This window comes from Columba livia, chromosome 1 (genome assembly GCF_036013475.1).
Source record: "Columba livia isolate bColLiv1 breed racing homer chromosome 1, bColLiv1.pat.W.v2, whole genome shotgun sequence".
NCBI classification, from domain to species: domain Eukaryota; kingdom Metazoa; phylum Chordata; class Aves; order Columbiformes; family Columbidae; genus Columba; species Columba livia.
In genome coordinates, this window is record NC_088602.1 from 49,386,695 (window position 1) to 49,402,972 (window position 16,278).

Consider the following 16,278-nt stretch of genomic DNA (forward strand, 5'->3'; position numbering starts at 1 on the left):
ATCTCTAAAATCTTTAAAGGAAAGTATCACTCCGTATGTTGATACAATGTCTAGGTGAGATGTGATTTTTGATGGAACTCACAAATATTACTGCAACATCGGTAGAAATACCATTGTCAGTACAGATAGTTAATCAGTAAACCCTCTGTAAAGCTGCTCATCACTTTCAAAGAACAACTTTTAAAACAGATGTAAAATTATTTAAAACCAAGTTAAGGAAGCTAGCAGACAGACAGTACAAACATTGATAATACCACCTTTTTATATATCTTCAAAAGTTTTGCTTTTTAGAGTGTTGTTTCTACTTAGCAATATTCTATTAACCTACATTGACTTATTTAGAATTTCAGTTCTGAATTGTACATAGATGCTTTTGACTTCAGGTGTCCATTTATGACTTGGCTCAACTTCCTACTGCAATTTAATTGTGTTTTCAGCAAATCAGTTTCATCTTCAAATCAAAATACTTGTATCAGCTCTGCTGTTGCAGACATGTTGCAATACTTGCAGCAAATCTAATGAATGTTCTATACTGTTAATAAGAAGGAAAATTCAAGTCACTTGTTTATAAACTTTATGACATTAGAGTGTTTTGGATATTTAATGTGTCTTAAAACTCATTTGTATCTTTTAATACAGAAGTTATACAGCCTCAAACAAGTGGGACTTACATCAAACTTTTTTAAAAGTGCATAAATGTTGAGGGAAGAAGAGGTAAGAATAAGGGGAAATCTGAGAAAACTACTGTTTCTTGGTATAATATGCATCATCCGTGGCAGCTGTACATATGCTTAGAAAGCCAAGAAAATGCGATTGGAATGTTGCTGACTGCATGCTGCCATTGTACAGGCAATAATAAAAGATAATAACAAAAATTAAATATAATGTGCAAAAAATACAGAGAAAAAAAAAAAAGAAAAAGAAAAATAGACCCAATGCAATAAGGAAAATGTGAAAAAATAGAAAAATAATAACAGGCTGCCAATAGGATGGAGAAAAGATAATGCAATGGATAGTCTCGAAAAGTTATGTCAGACAAGAGATACAACAGTAGATGAAGTAGAGAAAAGTACCTAGTGGAAGGGTGAAAAGAATCCATCTAACCATGACCAGAACATGAACTGCAAAAGATAGAATTGGAAGATGTACTGTATCCATCCAACAGTGAAATCAGTGCAGTTTCCCCTTTGCTATTTCAGATATGAAAAGATGCCATTACGCACCTTAGAAAAGGAAGTTTTAGAGCAGCACTATGCTTTGTAGTCATGGTGTTCATTGTATATTAACTGCAATTACACGGACTTTAAAATTTCAGTTTCTTCCTCTTGCACATCTGTGCTGCTCCAGCTCAGAATATGTTTGCTTCATTCTTTCCAGGTGCTCTGCTTTTCACTCCAAGTGAACTGCATGTAAAAAGGAAAAGTAATGGTGTGTTAATGCTGGGAAGCAAAACACAAAGTAAAACGTAGTATATATAAAAAGGAAACTTTGACAAGATAAAAAGATTGGCATTGTTATAAATTGCATCTAATTTTCAGAAACATGAGTAAGCAGAGCCTTGGGCTTGATCTACAGAATGAAGTAGAATAATTCATAGTGACTTAATTTAGCAGGACTGTGGGGACTTTATTATGTAATGAAGAGATACTCTCAAATCTTTAGGACCCAAAATTCCTATTGAAGCACGATAAAAACATGCAGTGAAAATGTAAAAAATAGTCAAAGGAGACCCTGAAAATGTACACATCTGGTATTAAATTTCCATGGTTACAATTTCTTATTTAAATAGTTTCAAAGAAAAATTAAAAGCTTTTATTTGTACATGGTGGAATTAGCTATGATTCTAAAAGATGTCTGGTCATTGTCTTTTCAGGGGGCTGGCTCTGTCCCCTCTGTAAAAACAGATATAGTTTTCTGAAATATCTGTAAGATTTTTATTTTAAAATTGTTTTTAGGCAGGGATCTAATTTTCCTGGGCATTTCCAAGGATCAAGACACAGACAGGATAGCATAAAATGTAATCAATAATGATGTACCTCATTGCAGACCCAAAAAACTTGAGCTTGTGTTGCTTGCAGAGAATAACATGCCCTTCAGAGATACTTGGATTTCATAACAGTAGAGATTAAATGACAGAAGGGCCGTAACAACAAACAGTCATATACAAACAGGCAAAAGAAATAAAGAGGAGCAAGCTCTGAACCAGTGTAACTATGGCAGTTTATACCTAGGAAAAATTAATCTGACAGCCTTAAGGGACATACTCCATTCCTGAAAATGAGAACGGTTTAGAAGAGTTGAATTTGAGTCATAGGGAAAATGAAAATAGGGATCATGCTGCACCTGATCTTCAGAGACAAGGGATGGGGAGTAGAAGGGATGGGGAGTAGAAAGGATGGCCAGTGGAGGAGACGCAGTTGTGCACATATCAGTTTACATCAGTTTCTATCTGATTTCTAGGACAAATTACTGCCTGAAGCTGAGGTACACAGCGCTGCTAACTAGTTTCTTTAACTGGTTGTTTTACATGGAGTCAGATAATATTATCAAGCAACAGAATGTTATAATGAACTGAGGATTGCACTTGTAAAATAAGCTATGCTATTTTTTCAGGCTTATGAAACACAGATTGCTTTCAGTTATTTTTCTTGGCAGGACTGTTGTTTCTGTCCATAGTCTGTCAAGATAGCATAGTACCCAGATGGTTATAAGGCTCTAGGGCACCTGTAGAATTCACATTAGAGTTTAACAGAAATGTAATGAGTAATATTTATATATTTACATTTCAGATCTCCTCCATTCAAAGCAAAACACAGCTGTTATATTTTCACCCTGACCATTACCCTGTAATATCGCACACAGCCAATATCTCCACTTATTGCTGGTTTGTAGTAATGCTGCTATAGTTCCCTTTTTTCTAACCTTTGTAAAAAGCCTTCTCTGAGGTAACACATCTCCTATAGCCCCAAAAAGGAACCAGTGTACCAGGAGATAATTTTGATAGGTAGAGGTCTAGCACAATAATTTTTTAAGGTATTCTTTTTTACACCACTCAGACTTACTAACGAGGTATTATTTCTCTTATCTTCAAACCTACTTTCTGCCTGCCTTCCTGTTTGCCATGTGCGTCATCTGAACCACCTGGGGTGACCTTTCTGCAATGACTGAGAGTACAGCACTAAAATGTCTGAACTCTCTTATTGAAAATTGAGTTCCCAGAGTTGTTAAATGGTTTTCTGTGGTTATTTCATAAATAGTAGAGACTTAACATATCAAAATTATGTGATAAGACTAATGTGTACATAAGGAAAACATAATAATTATATATTTTGGTAGATATATGCTTGCAAACAATATTTTTTTATAATTCCTTAGACAAAATATGACTTTTCAGTAAGTAAATATATTGTTGATTGTGAACTAGTCTCTTCAAAAGGCTATGTTTCATCTATCCTCATCCTCAATTAAGCATGACAGAATCTATATTTAACTTTGATAATAATTTTAGGAGCCTACAGTTTATCATATTTACAGAAACTATTTATATTAGTTACACAATTTAAAGACAGAATAATGTGTTTGAGTATTTATATAAATAATTAAGAATCTTTGGGGAAAAAAATGTTCAAGGAGTATAAATAAAACATACATTTCTCTCTAGGTGGCAGGTCATCAATTTCTGAAGAATACCACACATTTTACATGTCAGCATAGAACATGTAAAATGTGTGATGTTCTTCAGAAACATACTGAAAAGCAGTGTGAAAATGTGAGTTATGAACTGGACAAAACCCAGAAAATTAAGGCAATGAGACATGGAAATTATCAATTAATTTCAGGTAAATTGCATTTAATGGGAATACTTCTTGGTGTTCTGTAAGATTTTGGAGCTGATGTTTGAACACAGAAGCTAACAAAAGTATGTTACTGTTAGGAGTTCACGTTGCTTGAAGGTTTTCATTATGAAGTGCCAGTTACTATTTCATAAGCAAAATACCTGCAGAAAAGAAAAAGCAGATTTTCTTATTTTTTTTTAATCACATTGCTAGAATAACAATAAATTTCCTAGAAAGTATTTCAGATATACTTTTTTTTTCTCCCATTCAAATGGTACAGTACCAAAAACAAAGAACAGGAAAGCATTAATAATTAATTCGGAAAGTACAGAATTAAAAAATGATGGAAGACAAGGATCTTAAGTTTATTGAACATCAGTCTATTCTATTTGGAGTAGACTTACCATAGGTGTGGAGCACAATGACCCACAACATAACACTGATGTTCCATTGACTCTACAGAGATATTTTCAGAACTTTCCCAGGTCTCCGACCATTTCTCATTGTTAATGAATGAAAGTGGAGAAGAAAATAAAAGATACATTTGCAATTTTAAGGTAAAACTCAGACTTCTCTATCATAAAACTGAATTATACAGATTATTTTAAATAAATCATAATTATAGAATTGGAAGCAGTTTCAAGATTTAGGGAGCAGTAAAAGCTCTATGTTGTCAGAAGGTGCTCATACACATACACACGCACACACACACCTCATAAGTGTAAAACCCACTAGTGTGAAGGGTTCAAGACCTGACATTAGTTGAGAAAATCGCTTTTACCTTTAGTACCAGATAGATTATTATGTCTAAAAACAATAGCCAATCTTAATTCACTTTCTAGTCATTATTTTAAAAATATAGTCTATAAGAATAGAACACCTGCAGGATGGACCAGCTGTACAAGAGAATGATAGTTTATTACTTCAAACAAGAAAAAAATATTATCTGAAAGACTGTGCATATAAAATAATATAGTTAAAATATAAAATAATAAAGTTATATATATTATAGCTATATATATAAAATAACATATAAAATAATATAGTTAAATAATTCTTATAAATACACACATTAAGTTACTGAAATCAGTCCCAACTTTATGAATTACTTTATTCCAATTATAGCTATACAGGACATGATAGTTTTCATATTTTTACTTGCTTCTTAAATACTGTTAACAAGATATAAGTGTTATCTTTCTGATGAGTTGATCAAATTACTAAACCAGAAATACCTTTTACTTTAGAAATTCTTCAGCTGCCTCTGAATATAGGAATTCTGGAATGATATTTTTTATTTCATAAATAGGAAAAAATTCTGGTTTTACTAGGTGGCTATGGGTGGGAAAAATAGGTCAGCTGTCAACACAAAAGTTCCTCTCCAGATCTGAAACAGAAGCAGAAAAATCAAACTGATTACAGATTGGAAGTGTTTCTAGTTCAAATTATGTTGCAGATGTTTGGTTTTATAAGACTCCAGTCCGGAAAGTGTCAAGCGGGAAAGGTTTATCTCGCAGGGTCAAAAGGATGCTGGGGCAGGAACTAGCTGGGCTCATTTGGAAAGCTTTAAACTAGGCTCGAAGGGGGATGGGGTTGTAGCTGGGCTTGTCCCAGTGGGGCAACATTCTAAAACTGATGAGGACCGGGTGGCCTCCTATGCCCCTAGGGAGAAATAGGTGTGCTCTGCTCGCTCCCTGAAATGCCTGTACACCAATGCGCGCAGCATGGGGAATAAGCAGGAGGAGTTAGAATCCTGTGTTCGGTCGGGAGATTATGATCTGATGGCAATTACAGAAACATGGTGGGACAGTTCACATGACTGGAATGTGGTCATGGATGGCTATGCCCTTTTCAGGAAAGACAGGCCAGCCAGGCGTGGTGGTGGAGTTGCTCTCTATGTGAGAGAGCAACTACAATGTACTAAATTGTGCCAGGAGTGGATGACGAGCGAGTTGAGAGTGTATGGGTCAGGATCAAGGGGCAGGCTGGCAGGAGTGACACTGTTGTGGGTGTCTGTTACAGGCCACCAGATCAGGCTGAGGGAGTTGATGAGGCCTTCTATGGGCAGCTGGGAATGGCCTCACAATCACAGGCCCTGGTTGTTGTGGGTGATTTTAACTTCCCTAATGTTTGCTGGAAGGACCATTCAGCCAGCCAGCCACAGTCCAGGAGGTTCCTCCAGTGCATTGATGATAACTTCCTCATGCAGATGGTGGAGGAGCCGACTAGGAGAGGTGCACTGCTGGATCTCATCCTCACTAACAAGGAGGGTCTGGTGGAAGCAGTAAAGGTTGAGGGCTGCCTGGGTTGCAGTGACCACGAGATGGTGGAGTTCAGCATTTTGGGTGGCAGGAACAGAATAGCAAGTAGAATTGTAACCCTGGACTTTAGCAGGGTTAACTTTGGCCTTTTCAAGCAATTGCTGGGGGAAATCCCATGGGCAAGACTGCATGAAGGAAAAGGGGCCCAAGATAGCTGGATTGCATTCAGAGATTGTTTCTTCCACGCTCAGGATCAGAGCATCCCCACACGTAGGAAGTCAAGGAAGGGAGCCAGGAGGCCTGCGTGGTTGAATAGGGATCTCTTGGGTATGCTCAAGCAGAAGAGGAGAGTTTACAGGTCATGGAAGCAGGGGCTGGCCACTTGGGAAGAATATAAGGCTGCTGTTAGAGGATGTAGGAAGGCAGCTAGGATAGCCAAGGCCTCCTTAGAATTACAGCTGACTAGAGGGGTCAAGGACAGCAAAAAGAACTTTTTCAAATACATAGCAGATAAAACTAATACCAGAGGCAATGTAGGCCCACTGATGAATGGGGTAGGTGCCCTGGTGGCAGAAGATACAGAGAAGGCAGAATTACTGAATGCCTTCTTTGTCTCTGTCTACTCTGCCGGGGGCTGTCCTGGGGAGCCCTGTACCCCTGAGACCCTGGATGAAGCCAGGTCAATGGAGGAGTTTGCTTTAGTCCATGAGGACTGGGTTAGGGAGCAATTAAATAGTCTGGACATCCATAAATCCATGGGTCCAGATGGGATGCATCCGCGGGTGCTGAGGGAGTTGGCTGAAGTCATTGCTGGACCGCTCTCCGTCATCTTTGCGAAGTCTTGGGAAACGGGAGAGGTGCCCGAGGATTGGAGGAAAGCAAATGTCACTCCAGTCTTCAAAAAGGGCAAGAAGGGGGACCCGGGTAATTATAGGCCGGTCAGCCTCACCTCTGTCCCTGGGAAAGTAATGGAACAGCTTATCCTTGGTGCCATCTCAAGGCATATCAAGGATAAGAGGGTTATTAGGGGCAGTCAGCATGGCTTTACCAAGGGTAAGTCATGCTTGACCAACCTCATAGCCTTTTATGAGAATGTAACAAGGTGGATGGATGATGGCAGAGCGGTGGATGTGGTCTACCTTGACTTCAGTAAAGCCTTTGACACAGTCTCCCACAGCATCCTCACAGCTAAGTTGAGGCGGTGTGGTCTAGACAATAGAGTAGTGAGGTGGGTTGTAAACTGGCTTAAGGAGAGAAGCCAGAGAGTGGTAGTCAATGGTGCGGAGTCTAGTTGGAGGCCAGTATCTAGTGGAGTGCCTCAGGGGTCCGTACTGGGTCCAATATTATTCAATATATTCATTAACTATTTGGACGAGGGAACAGAGTGTACTATCAGCAAGTTTGCTGATGGCACTAAGCTGGGAGGAGTGGCTGACATGCCAGAAGGCTGTGCTGCCATCCAGCGGGACCTTGACAGGCTGGAGAGTTGGGCGGGGAATAACCTAATGAAATTTAACAAGGGAAAGTGTAGAGTCCTGCATCTGGGCAGGAACAACCCCAGGTTCCAGTATAGGTTGGGAAATTACGTATTAGAGAGCAGTGTAGGGGAAAAGGACCTGGGTGTCCTGGTAGACAACAGGATGACCATGAGCCAGCACTGTGCCCTTGTGGCCAGGAAGGCCAATGGCATCCTGGGGTGTATTACAAGGGGGGTGGTTAGTAGATCGAGAGAGGTCCTCCTTCCCCTCTACTCTGCCCTGGTGAGACCCCATCTGGAATATTGTGTCCAGTTCTGGGCCCCTCAGTTCCAGAAGGACAGGGAACTGCTGGAAAGGGTCCAGCATAGGGCAACCAAGATGATTAAGGGAGTGGAGCACCTCCCTTATGAAGAAAGGCTGAGGGAGCTGGGTCTCTTTAGTTTGGAGAAGAGGAGACTGAGGGGTGACCTTATTAATGTTTATAAATATATAAAGGGTGAGTGCCACGAGGATGGAGCCAGGCTCTTCTTGATGGCAAACAATGATAGGACAAGGGGTAATGGGATCAAGCTGGAACACAAGAGGTTCCACTTAAATTTGAGAAAAAACTTCTCAGTGAGGGTGACAGAGCACTGGAACAGGCTGCCCAGGGAGGTTGTGGAGTCTCCTTCTCTGGAGACATTCAAAACCCACCTGGACATGTTCCTGTGCGACCTCACCTAGGTGTTCCTGCTCCAGCAGGGGGATTGGACTAGATGATCTTTTGAGGTCCCTTCCAATCCCAAACATACTGTGATACTGTGATACGGTGAAATGAAAACATTTAAAGTAAAAATACATTTGGTTTAGCATAAAATGTATATTCATTAAGAGAAAAGTGTTAAGTCATTATCTTCAAGGCTTGTGGTGAAATTAGAAAGTAGAATAACGAGGTTTTAAGAAGAAATGCAGGTAAAAGGGAATACAGCAATGCTTGTATTAATGGCATAGCTCTACATGAAGACCTTTGGGGACAACACTGATTTCAGGGACCAAAGCCTTTTGTTTTCTACTGGCTGCCTTTTAATGCATCTTCCACTTGTCCAACAAAATTATTTTTTTTTTGTGTAAAAGCCGATACCAAATTTAGGTCAGGAAATTGTCAAAGCTGTCAAAATCTGATATAGAGGCAGTATCTCACAATCAGATGAGATGAAGCAAGGGGATACTAGTACCAAACCCAACTGTGGAAAAATTCACTGAACACCCTATGCTTAACAGGTATACTTTTTTTTAATAGCCACTTTTGCCATTCATTTAAAGTGTAGTTGTAGCTTTGCCCATTTTTAATTTTTTTTTTTTGCTTCCAGTAAAGCTGAAAAATTGAGTTACGTAGAAATAAATAATTTCATACAAAGTATAAGAGTTTTGAATTTCTTGTAAAAAGAATTCTTAGTACTTCATTAATTCTGCTAACAAAAAAAAAAAAAAAAGTTGGACTAACAGATGAAAATACCTTTGAGAAAAAATGTCACAGAAGCAAACTGTAAAAAAAAAATGAGTATGTAAATAAACAGAAACATCTACTTGCTCACTGCCAAGGATAAAATGACTCAGAGCTGCCGGATTTAGCAGATTTTCAGTTTTGTCTTCAGTTTACATGGAGAGCAAATTGAATATAACAGTAGTTTTGACCAGGGTCCAGTAGTTCTAACTGGTGCCAAATAGGTGATAATGAACTTAAATGTCCAAAGAAATCTACAGTGAAGGACAAAAGGACATTTTATTATGAAGGAAGTATTTCTTTTGTTTTACTTCCGCACAGCAAGATTTTGACAAATTTCCTCAATAATTTCAGCAGCAGTAAACTGTAATATTTTTAAATTAAGACAATAATCTATTTGAAGTAGTAAAAAAATATGTTCTGACAAAATAAGACTTCTGAAGGATCTTTGCCCCATGTTATAAATTAAATACTACTGCTGAATTATTTGAGAAGTTACAAAGTTAAGTCCTACTTATTATAAAATATTGTGTTCTTTAGATAATATAATAAAACTTATTATTCTCTAGCCTTTTAAACACAGAAAAGGCCTTGAAATTGCATGTAATTATCTAGCCTGAATTTTTAATTTAACTAATTAATACAACTTAACACAAAACCACTCACCACATAATTTAGAATACACCTTCAGGGGAAATTTTTATTAGCTTGTGACTAAGTGTTGTCATCAAATCGGATTTTTCTCCTTAGCTAGGGTATGACAGAGTCTCAGACACCTAAAATTTTCTGGTTTTCTCACAATTAAGACACCTTTGGTAACATTACATAAATCATGGTAAACAAATTCTATTTACTTTATGTAACTAAAATTCTACAGCAATTCACCACAATAGAGAAAGTCTCCAAACACAGAACTAATAAAGACAATGAGATGGGAGAGGTAATATTCATGCTTATTCATTGTTTTCCAGCTACTAATGAAGGAGATTCTGACAAAGTGAATGCAATGTAAAAAGGAAGATCTTTTCCCATCTTCTTTATTCTCTGGTTTTGCCTTTCTCTCATAGCTTTTTTCCACCTGACACGTAGCCTAAAAAAAATGAATTTCCTAAAGAATGAGCCGATGAACTCCAAACTGAGGTCTGCTAACATTATACCTAACAGAAGAAAAGTGGCATAATCCTAGACTAAATGTGGGTGCACCATTTCCCTCATCAAAGATATTTTAAAACCATTAAGTTTATTTGACTGTTATTAATTAAAACACTGGTATTCAGAATGTTCTGCTACTGGGTAAAATTTCTTCTATTCACTTCCTTTAATTCTTAGAATTCAAAGCATGTCAGCTTTGCATCTTGTGAAGCTAGAACTCCCCCTTTCTTGCTATTTTTCTTCTTCTAAAATGCCTTCGAAAAATTCTTCTTGTAAGCAGCCACATGTGTTGGGAAAGTTTATTTCTCTAGGTTTCCTGCAGCAGAGACTCAGGCATGGATTCCATAAATCCTTCTTAAATAAATAATTTATTCACAAGATACAGTTAGAGCAGCTCGGGCTGGGTGCCTCCTGAAGAGGGACCCTTGCCAAAAAAACCTCAGACAATTATACCCCCTCTATCCAAGCCCCCACTCTCCATGTGTTACTCTGGGCCAACTGTCTGGGAACTCCTTGTTTTTCATTTGATCTCTTCATTTCCATCAGGTGAGGCATCAATCAAAGTTCTGACCTTCAGTTGCTATTTTGCACGGGCAGCTGACAGCAAGCACCAGACAATATATTCTTGGCAATAACCAAAATGTTATTCTGCTTCATCTTTTTTTAGATGCTGTTCTGTTTCTTTACTTAACTCCAGAGACGCAGCTCCTCTTATCTTCTATAATGTTTGAAGACTCTGAGGTCTTTGTTTCTTAACAAGGCAGAAAGTTCAAAAGTTCAAAGCTTGCAGAAATTATGCTAAGCAAACTTACTTGCTAAACAAATTCTATATAAGTAGTTTTTAAACAAGTTCTATGAGAAGCAGTATACCCAATAATTCAATAAGCTAAGGCTGTCTATTCCCTAACACATCAGTGTCCCAGTTCCATGAACATCTCTCAGTCATTATGAGGTATGATGCAAGAAATTATACTTGCAGCAGCAGAAAAGGCCACTTTGCTTTTCCTTGATATTGAAACAGCTTGCTTTTTTATTACTTGTTTCTTTTGCAAAATGGAAATTGGTGGAGAAAGTAAAGCATACAGCATGGAAACAGATGGAATGAAATAGTTACTATCTCATGTAGCTCTGTCTCGTGTAGCAGCTAGGTCAGAAACACAGAGTAGATGATAACGGCAAATTCTTCTCCAAAAACTGTTGTTCATGATTTTTTTTTTCATTGAAGATGCTGTTTGTTCTTCAGCTTAACAAATAAAATGGACAGGCTTCAAACAGCTACTTGTTTCTGACTAGTGATTATTAGCATGGGTAACATGTGACAAACTGCAAAGAAATTTATCTTTTTCGGAACGAACTTTAAATGAAATAGAAAAACAAACAAACAAACAAAAACATAAAAAAAAACCCACAAAAAATACATTAGAAATGAAATAGAAGTGACTAGATATCCTCATTTATGCCTGTGTCAAAATGGTACAGTCAAATGAAATAATTATAACGATGTTTCCAAACCAAGGGCTTTATTTATTTACGTGTTTGTTTATAAATTTGTTTACTTATTTATTTGTTTAAAGGATGAGTTTTTAATTAACATTTTCCGAAGTGTTGCCTAGTTGTAATTTGAATGTAACTGTGGAATTTCTATTGCAGCTATTAGGTTGGTGCAAAAGGAATTGCGATTTTCGCATTGTAGAAATTTGCCATTCAATATTGGAATAAGTTTTTAAATAAATGTTGCTATGTTATACATAATTTTAATGTGCTTTTCTTGCCTTATTTTTTTGATAATGACATTACTTGCTGTTTATTTTAGACTATGGAAACAATGTTAGACTAAAAGCAAATTTGAGTGATTTTCTTATTCGAGTTCAAAATAGGTTGTAAAGCAGGGGAGACAACTCACAACATCAGCAATGCATTTGACCTAGGAACTGCTTAAAAATGTACAGTGCGGTGGTGGTTCAAGAAGTTTCTCAAAGGAGATAAGAGACTTGAAGATGAGTAGCATAGTGGCCGGCCATTGGAAGGTGACAACAACCGAGAGCAAACATCTGGTCCTCTTACAACTGTATGAGAAGTTGCCGAAGAATCCAACATTGGCCATTCTATGGTCATTTGGTATTTGATGCAAACTGGAAAGGTGAAAAAGCTCAATAAGTAGATGCCTCATGAGCTGACCAAAAATAAAAAAAAAAAATTGGCGTTTTGAAGTGTTGCCTTCTCTTATTGTACACAACAGCAAACCATTTCTCAATTGGATTATGATGTGCAACTAAAAGTGGATTTTTATACAACCACTGGTTACAACCAGCTCAGTGCTTAGACCAAGAAGAACCTCCAAAGTACTTCCCAAAACCAAACGTGCACCAAAAAATGGTCTTGGTCACTGTTTGATGGTTTGCTGCCATTCTGATCCACTACAGCTTTCTGAATCCTGGTGAAACCATTACATCTGAGAAGTAGGCTCAGCAAGTTGGTGAGATGCACTGAAAACTGCAATGCCTGCAATGCCTGCAAGCTGGCATTGGTCAATAGAAAGGGCCTGATTCTTCTCCACAGCAATGCCTGATTGCACATCACATAACTGATGCTTCAAAGTTGAATTAATTAGGCTAGAAAGCTCTGCTTCATCTGCCATATTCACTTGACCTCTTGCTAACCGACTACTGCTTCTTCAAGCATCTGAACAACTTTTTGCAGGGAAAATGCTTCCACAACTAGCAAGACACAGAAAATACTTTCCAAGAGTTCATCAAATCCCAGAGCACCGATTTTTATGCTACCGGAATAAACAAACTGATTTCTCCTTGATAAAAATGTGTTGATTGTAATTGTTCCTATTTTGAATAATAAAAAGATGTGTTTCAGCATAGTTATAATGATTTAAAATTCATGGTCTGAAACTGCAATTGCTTTTGCACCAATCTAATAATATTCACCAAGCTCTTAACTCTGTGAATAAAACAATGAGATAGTACAGTATTTTTGTTTTCCATTTCCTCCTTACTTTTTTTTTTTCTTTCTGTACTTTACATATAAACCCTGTTTAATTATGAATCACATATAAGCAGACAGAAAGATAAGCATTGGGGAAAGCATCTAATAACTTCAAGATTATTGGAAAACACTGGTGAACATGAAAACCAGCAAGTCTCTTGCACAAATTCTTCTTCACTCTTTTAAAATGTTCAAACATTAGCTGTTAACCAATGTGCAGTTCACCCAAACACTAATATGAATGGACTAACCAATATTAACTTTTACAGTAGCACCCCAAAAATAGAAAATTTACCTCTAGAAAAACTGGGACAATGAGTGTTGTAAAATGTCTTTATTAACAATACACCTACTTACCTTCTCCTATTCTCAACTGCACAACCATCATAGTGTTTACTGGGTGCCCAGGTGCTGGAAGCAAGGAGTCTTTAGATCTGCACCATGCTGGACACAGCTGGCTCCAACAGACCCATGGAAGGGCATGGCTGAGCCCTTCAGCCAAGTTGGTGATACCTCTGAAAAGCCACATTTAAGAAAGGGCAAAACATAGGCAATGCACCAATCCAGCTGCTCTCTTACTCTTCTTTCTCAACAGGATCACAGGGAAAATAAGACAAAGAAGTTCATGAGTCAGTATAAAAGCAAGGAGATCACTTGCCAATTACTATCATGGGCAGCCTAGACTGTACTTGGGTAAATCAATTTAATTTATTGTCGATTAAAATAGAGCTAGACAGTAAGAAACTTAGAGAAACTCAAACAGCACCTTCTCCCCCCATCTCCTTTTTCCTGAGATCAGCTTCATTCTTTCATTCATGACTCTTCTGCCTTTACCCTCCCCAGGCAGCACCAGCGGTACAGGTAATGGGGGAGTTACAGTCACTTCATTAAAGTTCCTCTCTGATACTCCTTCCTCCTTCACACTTTTCCCCTGCTACAGCATAGGTCCTTCCTATTTATGGGCTGCTGGAGAATATCTGTTCCAGCACCTGGAACACCTCTTCCCCTCCTTCTTCTGTGATGTAGGATTGTTTCTCACCCCTTTTTCCTCATTTTTTACACTTTTTGTGCAATATATTAGCTTTAGGTATTTTTTCTCAGAGGCACCACCAACTTCTTTGATGGGCTCAATTTTGGCTGCAGTGGGTCTGTTGCAAAGGTGTCTGGAACTGGAGCACAGAGCAGCCCCTGACTTTTTCTTGCAGAGACCACCCCTACAGCCCCTCACACTCACAAACCTGAAAATCTACAACCGATGGAATAAACAAAGTCTCTTTTTTGTCTGAAGCCAGGAGCTTTCTCATTCCTGCTTTTTTCCTATAAGCTCACCCATCCTACTGAAGGAGTGTGGAGCAACTAAGAAGCTGGGTGTAGGCTTGGCTGTTAGCCAAGACTAACCTACGATGTAGTGGAAAGCATTTTGCTAAACAAATCTAATATAAACTTAAAAAAAAAAAAAAAGGCAAACAAACAATAGGAGAGCAGGAGAGCACTCTGTGAGATGGACATAAAAAGAAGACTAAAAAACTACTGTAAGACAGATCAATAGAATGACTATACACCACTTTGTTTTCCTATCAGACATTCATGCAAGACAATTTTTTGTCATTTCACTTTGCTTTCAGATTCACCAAAAGCTCATAAATTACTCAAGAAACAGGAGAAGCTTAGCCAAGAAATAAAGAAAACAGATCTATGTCAGATGAAGTTTAAATTTATTTTCTTCACAGAACCTAAGTAGTATTTCAGTAGAGTTTAAAAAGAAACGCCAAAAAAAGAAAAAGGTAATCACACACCACAAATTGTCTGTCCCTTTCATGGTCAGCATCCAAAAGTCCCTTGAAAGGAACAAAATAACTCTTCTGTCTTGAGATAGCGTGAATTACAAAATTCAGCAAAAAATACACCCTATGAAAGACATGCTAAGAACTAAAGACAATCTCCTCTCCCCTCAGCCTGCCAAAAGAAAAACATGTCAGATGCTGAAATGCTTTGCTAAAAGTCTGCAGTATTCATATAGTTCAGAAACATCATCAACCAGTACCTGGATACTGTTGGCAAATGTAGAGAGATTCCTACTAATGAATGTCAATGTTAAAATTTGAAGTTTCTTCATGAGTAAGAGATGACACATAATTCTGTTGCCTCATCAAGTAAAAAAGAGATAACCAGTGAGAAAGAGGTGGAAATTCACTGGGCAGTCAGTTATTATTCCCACATTCCATTTCTGTGCCAATGTTTTCCTTACCAGAGTTTGAAGTAGCTCTCTTCCCAAAAGATGATATAACAACAGAGATTTGTTAAGTGAAGCAAGTTCTTTTTTCTGCTTCTGGCATGTCTTTGCATGTGATGGTGCAAGGAGTGAGAAAATTTAGCTGTACTCAGATTTCCCAAAATGTGGAATTCTCAGTCTTCCAGGTGTACATAAGTAGACAGAGGACAAAACTAAAGCTGGTTATTTGGACGTATCCCTTATACACAAAATTTAGCATGATTCATTTTTTATTTAAAACAATTTAAGAATTATTCTTCCTCATTTAAAGTGATGAAAGTAAATTGAAGCATAACGTTATTTAAAATTAAAATATTGATGGCACTCCATTATATCAGTGTCAGTCAATTATTCCTTCGTATTACTTCAAGAATATTGCATAATATAATTTATTCTAAAAGTCTGAATAATTAAAGAGAATCAGAAATTGAGCAGTATTAGTCATTTTATAACAGGAAAACTATACCACAATTTCAGAATATGTGCAATGTGATTGATCCCATATGAAATCGAATCTTTTATACCTGAAAAAGAATAGTTCAATCAATTAGCAAGTCACATAATGATTCTTTTCAACATAGATCATGTGGCTTATTAAAGGCCTGAACCAGAATTTGTTGCAGTCAGAGGAATAGATATAACTGGTGTAGGAAAGACCTCTGATTTTATCCCAAAGATATGTTTCACAAGGTCTATATCTTCAAATACTATAAGGAATAGCAATAGTATGTGCAGCTGTTTCATTAATTTGATTTATTTATTGCTAGAAGAAAGTAATTACTGTGGCCAATCTCATAAT

At 37.5% G+C, this 16,278-nt stretch overlaps 1 long non-coding RNA gene across 2 annotated transcripts in view; it reads right to left on the bottom strand.

Moving 5' to 3' along the window:
- LOC110365941 (uncharacterized) overlaps positions 1–15,593 on the bottom strand; it is a 39,328-nt gene extending 23,735 nt beyond the window's left edge. The window contains exons 1-4 of one of the 2 annotated variants that reach the window (XR_010471306.1): positions 15,252–15,593; positions 13,565–13,790; positions 2,037–5,223; positions 1,224–1,403 (exon numbers count right to left, since the gene is read on the bottom strand). This is a non-coding gene — a long non-coding RNA (uncharacterized LOC110365941). Of the gene's footprint in view, positions 1–1,223; positions 5,224–13,564; positions 13,791–15,251 lie in introns of both variants that reach the window. The other variant, XR_010471305.1, reaches the window with a different exon arrangement.
- Positions 15,594–16,278: the final 685 nt, after the last annotated feature.